This window comes from Vombatus ursinus, unplaced genomic scaffold, assembly GCF_900497805.2.
Source record: "Vombatus ursinus unplaced genomic scaffold, bare-nosed wombat genome assembly UNPS02014804.1, whole genome shotgun sequence".
Taxonomy (NCBI): Eukaryota; Metazoa; Chordata; class Mammalia; order Diprotodontia; family Vombatidae; genus Vombatus; species Vombatus ursinus.
In genome coordinates, this window is record NW_020954582.1 from 9,809,730 (window position 1) to 9,818,683 (window position 8,954).

General features: G+C 38.7%; 1 long non-coding RNA gene across 1 annotated transcript in view; it reads right to left on the bottom strand.

The window, feature by feature from the left end:
- Positions 1-7,892: 7,892 nt before the first annotated feature.
- LOC114051682 overlaps positions 7,893-8,954 on the bottom strand; it is a 4,104-nt gene continuing 3,042 nt past the window's right edge. Inside the window, exon 3 of the long non-coding RNA XR_003570188.1 lies at positions 7,893-8,078. This is a non-coding gene — a long non-coding RNA (uncharacterized LOC114051682). The remainder of the gene's footprint in view (positions 8,079-8,954) is intronic.

An 8,954-nucleotide genomic window follows, 5' to 3' on the forward strand; every position in this document is an offset into this window, starting at 1 on the left:
TCTCTCTCTCTCTCTCTCTCTCTCTCTCTCTCTCTCTCTCTCTCTCTGTCTCTCTCTCTCTGTCTCTCTCTCTCTGTCTCTCTCTCTGTCTCTGTCTCTCTCTGTCTCTCTCTCTCTCTTTCTCATACATACACACACTTCCTTATTCTAATGGGATTATTTCCACTATGGTCAATGGGCCAGGTCCAAATCAGGATTTGCTCTTTCCCACAATATTCAAAATCAGAATCTAGTCATAGATCATAAGATCATTGATCTCAGAGTTGGAACAGAATTCAGAGGCCATATAGTCTAGACTCCTCACATTACACATAAGTCCACTGAGGCTGAGAGAGGGAAGATGATACAGAATCAGAGGATCATGGACTCCTAGATCTACAGCAAGTAAGTTTCCTTTTCAAAGTCTCAACTCGGGCAGCGAGGTGGTATAGTGGATAGAGCTCAAACCTTGGAGTCAGGAGGACCTGAGTTCAAATCTGGCCTCAGACCAAACACTTGACACTTACTAGCTGTGTGACCCTGGGCAAGTCACTTAACCCTGATTGCTTCACCCCAAAAAAAAAACAAACCCACAAACAAAAACAAAAACATAGTAGGCACAAAGTCCCAATTCACTATTCAACAAAAACTGCTAGGAAAACTGGAAAGTGGCCCAACAGAAGTTAAGTAAAGAAAACATTTCACAAGGTATTGTAAGATCAGCTCTGAATCTGTCTGTGATTTAGATATAAAAGGTCCTATCATAAACAAATTAGAGGAGCAAAGAAGAAAATGCCTCTCGGTACAGTGAATAGGGGATGAGTTCATGACCAAACAAGAAATAGAGAGATTCGCTGAAGATAAAATGGATATTTATGAGCTTATAAAATTTTAAAGATTTTTCATAATAAAACCAATGTTATTAATAATAAAAGGAAAACAGTTATCTGAGAAAAAAAATCCCCGCAGAAAGTTTACTTGATTAAGTCCATACATCTAAGATATAAAAGGAATTGAGTCAAATTATTAAGAACGAGAGGTATTCTCTAATAATTAAATGATAAATGAATATAATAAACATACCAGTTTTTGAAGAAAGAAGTCCAAGTTATCAGAAAGCTTATGAAAAAGTACTCTGAAATACTAATAATTAGAGGAACACAAATTAAAACAACTATGGGGTTTCACCTCACACCCATTAGATTGACAAAAGTGACTAAAAAAAGAGAATGATAATGATTGAAAAGGCTTTGAAAAAACTGATGCTGTCCTTCACTGTTGGGCAAATGATATAGTCATCCTGGGAAATGCTAGAAAATGATGACCCCAAATCATTAAACTATTTATAACTCAGTGGTACATGCTTACCAGAACCAGTGAAGACCCCTAGGACATGATCCCCCCCACCCCCTTCTTTACTTGTGTAAGCAGAAATTCCTGAACTATAGTGTGTCCTGTTTTGTCTCATCCTCTAGCTGTATGACCTTGTGTAGAAGACTGTCAAAACCATGGGACCCTGAAAAGGGGAACATGCTGTGATTTCTGTACTCCTTTGTTCCCTTCTTGCTGGGAAAGATTTATGCGAATAGATTGTTCCCTTGAGGCTCAGCCAATGGGCCAACAGGAAGAAGGTTAGGGTGGGCTATCATGCTAGGATCTATATAAACCTATTTTAAACAAAGCACTCTTGCACTCTCTGGCTGATGCCATTTTGGGCGACACTGGGGTGTCCTTTCTCGAGAAAGCCAATAAAGCAGCTTTCCTTTTTGCAAATTCTTGTCAAGACTCTGATTCAAATTTGGGTAGGTGGTCTTGTGTCCCACACATAACCTTCAAGTCAGCAATACCACTATGAGGCCTGTCCCTCCAAAGAAACCCAATAAGGAAGAAAACAACCCATAGGGACAAAAATATTTTCTCGAAAAATTCTTGTAGTGACAAAGAATAAGCAACTAAGAGTGTTTCCTGTCAATTATGAAATGACTGAACAAATTAAGGTGAATGTAACGTATTGGGCCTTTAAGAAATGATGAAGGAGATAGTTTCAGGAAAAAACCTGGGAAGAAGTGCATGAATTTATGAAGAGTGAGGGGAGCAGATCTAGAAGACAATTTGTACAATGACAACAACCTTGGAAAAAAACAGTCTTTGAAGACTCCAAAACTCCAGTCAATGCAACGATCAACCTCAATTCTGAAACACTGGTGAAGAACTTTATGACAGAGAAGTAATAGATTCAGGTTTCAGAAAAAGACATACATTTTCAAACATAGCCAGTGTGGGAGTTTGTATTGTTAAACTATTCATTTTATTTTATTTTATTGAAATAATGTTTAATTAAAATGCATATTAGTTACTTATAGAGTACAATAGAAAATTCCATAAACAAGTTCGATAAACAAGTTCTCGTTGTTTTTTGTTTTGTTTCTTTGAAGGGATTTGTTTCAACTAGTAACAAATTATTCAGGGCCATATTAATTATATGGATGCTATGCAGATCAAACCACAGCTTATAATGTGGTATTGTAAGCAATGGGTGGAGGCGATGTTGTTTATTATTGTTGTTCGTCCTTCGTTCTTGAAGAAGACCATGACATCAGGAAGGTGATGCCGTGACATTCAAGTGAAATGGATTTGAGTGAAGGAGGGCTGTGCAAAGTCACCAGACTCACTTTCTCCTCCAAAGTCATCTGGGTCCAGTGGTCAAATATAGGTCAGGACACCCAGAAATGGCCCAGGATACAGTGGCATCACCTCCCTGATGTCATGGTCCTCTTTGAGAATGAAGGACAAACAACAAACTCTGTGAGTAGAAGTAGAAGCAGCCCCACTGAAGACCCAACTGGCTGAGTTGGTCAACACAGCTCCTTTTTACTCTCTTTCTCTCCTTCCTTCCTTCCTTCTTTCCTTCCTTCCTTCCTTCCTTCCTTCCTTCCTTCCTTCCTTCCTTCCTTCCTTCCTTCCTTCCTTCCTTCCTTCCTTCCTTCCTTCCTTCCTTTCCTTTCCTTCCTTCCTTCTTTCTTTTTTTCTCTTTCTTTCTTTCTTTCTTTCTTTCTCTCTTTCTTCTTTCTTTCTTTCCCTCCCCTCTATCCACATAGGGTATCATACCCTTACCTTCAAGTGATCTGCCCAAAGAAATGTAAATTTTGATCTTTGAAATCATTTTTTCTTTTTTTTCCTTTTTTTTCCTTAAGGAACGTACCTTAAACCCAAATCACTCTGGCTCTCATTAATTGGCCAACAATAGGTCCCAGGCCAAGCCCCATTTGGTCATTGTTTATTAGAACAAAAGGTTTGGAGTCCAAATTTTAGTTCACATCTTGTTAGCTACTTGAAAGTAAGTACTATTTTGACCTTTCTTTGTATCCCCAGTGTTTAGCACACTGCTTGGCACATAGTAGAAGCTTATTGCTTACAAGGATTTTACTTTTCTTTTCTTTTTTTTTGTTTTCCAATGAGGGGTTACTAGTAGTGAGAAAGTGACTAGGGAGAAGGCTTTCTACTCAAAAAGAGAAAGAGAAAGAAAAAGAAAAAAAGCTCACTAAAGCGATTTTTAAAATCCAGAGATGAAAACAGGAAGGCCAGAAGGAGTTACAAAAAGCAGGACAGTTTTGAAAGCTACAAGTTGAATACATTATGTGCTTAGAAAAACAGGCTGCACAAAATGCAGATTTGCAGCTTCATGTAACAATTTTCTTTTTTTGTTCTGTTATGTGTATGAACATATTCATTTTACTTGGTACTTGTTAAGTTCTGAGTAAAAATAATAAAATGAATTAGAAAAGCTTTGAAAATTTCCCTAAGCTTTATTTTCATCATCTAAAAACTGGAGATGAGAATATTTGTGTTTGCTAACTCATGGAGATGTCACCAGGGTAGCAGTCTTTTGTCGACCTTAACATTCAAGAAATAAAATAACATTGGATTGACCAAAACTCCTTAAGCTCAATCTTTGTATCATATTTAAAATGTGATCCATCTCTCTTTTTTTTTTTTACTATCACACATATTCCCTGGGAGCCTCTCTCCTTTTCTTTTCCGAACTTTTCCATTGGCTACATGTTTCTACCTGCCCACACTCACCATGAACCTCTCTATTGGCCCCGAGTGATATTCATTTTCAATTCTTCATCCTGCCTTCTGCAAGAAGCCCCACCTCCACTTATGCTGTACCTCTGAGATTATCTTCAATTTGCCTCATACAGATTTATCTTGAATGTATAATTATTGGCATGCTGTTTCTTCCGTTAGAATGTAAGCTCTTTGAGGTCAAGGACTACTTTTATCCTTCTTTATATACCTGGTGCTTAGCACAGTGTCTGGCACATAGGAACAACTTTACAATTGCTTGTTGAGTTGTATTGACTTGACAAGTATTATGTTCCATGTGTGATAGACATACTGCTGCACTGGTAAAATGTTGGCATTAAATGCTGGGGAAAATCTGGAGCTGTTAAGAGAATTTTACAATATTCTGAAAACCACCCAGCCCACTCTCCTCCAATTTAATTATGTGTCCAACTTTTAAAAATTAATTTGTACTGTCCATCCCAGATATACATCCTAATGGACAAACTCTAAACTGTCCACTCAATTATAATCTTAGCAATAGATATTCTTTATCTATTGTATGAATGCTCAGATCAAATTGTGAATGGTAATTAACAATAATTGGACAGATTAATGATAAATGTGAAGCTGAGAGTTTGTATTTTACCCTAGAGGCGATCAAGAAATCCTAGAGCCACTGAAGATACTTGAGTAGGAAATGTGGCATGATCCAATGTAAGTTTTAAGATGATCAATTTGGAAAACATTTGGATGATAGATTGAAGACAAAAAAAGCCTGGAGGCAAGAAGCACAAAGAAAGAATATTGGAGAGGTAGAGGGGAGGGGTGATGGGGACCTGAAGGAAGGTAGTGGTGCCAAAGTGGAACATATACAGGAGAAGACACTGGAGGGGCCTAAAGAATCATTGAGCTTCTAATAGGCCTGGCCTCTAGAGAACCCAGAGTAGTCAAATCACTAAGATCAGTAGGTGTCAGACCCTCTGCTAAGTGCTGGAAGTTTCAATACCAGGGAAAAAAGAAGCCACTTCCTGCTTGCAAGGAGCCTGTCTTCTAATGGAGAAAAAGAACACATAAAAGTAGAAGTAGTGCCCATCTGAGGGCCAAGTCTGCAGAGAGCTGGGAGAGCAAGGAGTGGTGGCTGGCCTGAGTCCTTTCTCAAAGGGAGGTTCTCAGAGGAATGTGCCAAAGAAAGAAGTGGTCCACAGGGCTGTCTATCATGATCATTAAAGGTAAATCCTCCTATTCAAAAGTATTAACCTCCTCATCAGCATCCCACTCCAAATCCAGTCTTTACCACTTAAATATCTGTGTGTCCTTGGCCAAATTACTTAACCTTCATGCTCCTCAGTTTCCTCATCAGTAAAAGCAGAGGACTGAACCAAGTTACCTTTAAGATCCTTTCCAGTTTTAAATACCTATGACCTATGATCTTTCATGATAAATAATTCTTTGTTATAGATCAGACTGCTTCCCACAGGAATCTCAGGTACCACCCCCACCCCTACCAAAGCTTGAGGATTTTTTTTGGCTGTGGACCATTTATTCCCATAATCACAATCAAGCCCTGCCCTTCTCTCCCCTCTCCCTGACTGCAGTTCCCATAGTGATGACATCTGCATAGTCCTGAGTAGAGAACAGTGGTTGATTAGTGGTGACACGTGGGGGAGGGTTAGCACCCCACCCCCAGATAAGTTTTCCCAAAGAAATAAACCAGTGTCAACTCACCCCCTCAAGTAACTTGAATTAATGCCCCTATTCAAAACCCTGATTAATTCCACATAAGAAATTTTGATACAATTTCAATCTCTTGCTCTACAGACCTGGGACTGATACGGACCAAACAAGGGGTCATGTGGGTCTTCTGGCTACTGGCTCAGCATTTGTTATTCAAATGAGATTGTATGTGTAAAGCACTAAGTGCAGTGCCTGATACATATCCTTCCCCTTCCCTTGTTCCAAGTTTGCCACCTAGAGATTAAATAGGTCGAGGGAGTAACTTAGAATCCTTGAAATGCCTCAGTCTCTCATGGAGATGGGCACTGGGCATCAGGAAATAAACACTTTCTGAAATTGAAGTCATCTAGAACCAACGCAGCAGTGTGTCACAGGCTCCAATCTAATGCAGATCCAAATTCCAAACATAAGAGTAACCACATTCAGAAACACTTCCTGCCTAGACTCACACAGTCCCGATATTTACACCCTTTCTACATGCACATGTTTTTGGGGCCACCTCTTCCAAACTCGTTTGATTCTCTTAAGGTCCAGGAGGTCAAGTTGCCATCCTATTCTTTGGACATTATTAATTTCATTGACTAAGAAGAAAGAGTTTAGGCAAATGTAGGTGAGAGGCTAATGGTCTATTCTTATGAATAGCTCAAGCATCCCAGAATCCCCAACCTTCCTAGATAGGCTAGATTCAGGGCAGCGTATTTTTTTTTTCTCATAAGAAGTTCAAGTTGATATTTAAGGCATTTCTAATGGATGAACTTGTGACTATTCACACTGTCTGACTTTCTTCTTCCATTGGAGAGCTAGGCAGGCTAAGGCTTCAACATAAGAGGCAATCTGAATGTTACTGTGTAATCTGCCACATTTTGACTCTGATCCACACTGAAACATGCACCCAACCCATCGACTCTAATGTATAACACTTCAGAAGTTGGAGATTCCATTTTTCACTGTGAAGGATGTTGGTGGGATTTCTTTTGCTCATGAAAAACCTTAATAGTTTCCATGCATCACTGGTACACATGGACTATGAATCTTCCCTGTTAATACCTGAACAGTATATAACATGAAATATATTCATGAGCAGCGTGATGAAAGACCACTTAACAAAAAATTGTATTTCCAATTGCCAACTGCACTCATCCTGATCCAGAGCTCTGTCCTTCCTAGCCGACATTATGAAGTGAGTGTGCATTGGCCTGCTGCTCTGAGTTGTCTAAATGCTCCTGGGGATGGCAGAACACTAAGCCAACCCCAGACTCCTACCTGATTCTCCTCTGTGACTAATGGGATAAATGTGGGACGTGAGAGGCAGCTCAGTATAGTGGAGAAAATATTGCATTAAACTTGGAGTGGAGAAGACCTGAGTTTGAATCCTTTCTCAGGCATTTCATGACCGTGAGATCACAGGTAAATAGCTTAACCTCTCTGAGCCTCAGTTTCCTTTTCTATAAAAGGGGCTCTAGTTCACTAGGTTAAGCATTCAATAGATCCATGCAACAAAGTACACTAAGTGCCACTGTTGACAACCTAGTGGAGATCACCAGAGCCATGGAATCAAGGACAGATAACTAGCATCAGGAGTCCAAGGTTGAAGCGGCCACCTCCACGCCAGCAAGGGTTATGGTTTATGGGCCCTTTTCAGCAAAAAGGGAAGCAGACACAAAAGCACAAAGTCCTTCATATGAGCAGAGACCAAACTAATATTTCCTTTCTCAACTATTCTGCCATAAAAAGCACAAGAGCATCATCCCATCCAAATGATCCCCAAATCATCTCTTGATCTTGCTCCCCAAATCTCAGCTGTTGAAAGTTACCACAGTGTGGAGGTAAACTCTCCTACAGTCTACATGGACACTCCCTAAGACCCTGTCCTGGGCAACCTTCTCTTTTCACTTCGTAATATCTTACTCGGTGATCTCATCAGCACACACAGATGAAGATTACTCCCAGTTCTATTCAGCTCTCATCTCTCTACTTGGCTAATGTTCTATGGAAATGTCTCTGCCTTTTGGAAATGTCTGAATGGATGGCTTATCATGTTGAGCCCAACATGTGGGAATAGGACTCATCATCTTTTCCTAAAACTTCTCCCTTCTTCTCACCTTTGTTTTTCCATCAAGGGTACTGCCATCTTCCAAGTCAGCATCATCTGGAATTCTTCAGTGTCGCCCTACGTATCAAATTTGTTGTCACGTCTTGTTTTTTCTCTGTTCACAATACTTCTAGTTTCTCCAATAATTTCTTCAATTCTGTATTTTCCCATTTGTTTATCTTTCTGTTAGATCTGTCCAAAACTAAGAGAAGGGAGTTAAAGTCTACTGCTATTGCTCTATTACTCTCTGTGTCTTCTTGTAATTTACTTAGTTTTTCATTTATAAATTTAGATGCTAAGCCATGTGGAACATATCAATTTAATATTAATATTGATTATTTGTCTATAATTCCTTTCAGCATAATGTAGTTTTATTCTGTATCTCTTTTTATGTTGTGAAATATTTTTGCTTTGTCTGATAGCATGATTACAACTCCTGAGTTTTGAGATTTATCTGATTCACAGAAAATTTTATTCCAGACCTTTTATTCTATACATGTCTTTGCTGTTAGGTGTGTTTCTCATAAGCAACAGATTGTGGGAGTTTGTTTTCTTATCACATTTGTCTCTCTTTCATTTTATTGGATTAATACATTCACATTCAAATTTATGAGAGTTAGGTTTCTATTTTTCTCCATATGTTTCTAATTTATTCTTCATTCTAATTTTTGACGTTCTTCCTTTATAAAGACAGTACTTTGTCTCTTCAAATAGTTTTGCTTAATCCACTTTAATGCCACCCTAATCCCACAGGCTCCCTTCCCCTCATCCTCAAGCCCTACCCCATCCCTATTCTCACCCATTCCTCTAGTTGGGGAGTTTTATTCAACTTGTTAAATCATTTTTCTTTCTTATGCTCATCCAGTTATCATACTCCTCCCCTCTTTTTTTTTCTTTTCTATCAAATAGTTACACGATCCTTTCCTATTCAACTTTCTTTTCCTTATTTTTTTCTATTTCTGCACTTTTTATTAAAAAAGGGATTTCTTTTCCTCATTTTCTTCATTACTTCTCTACCTATTCTAGATTTTATTATTTAATTTATTTAATAGATTATTATTTAATTTATTTAATAGAT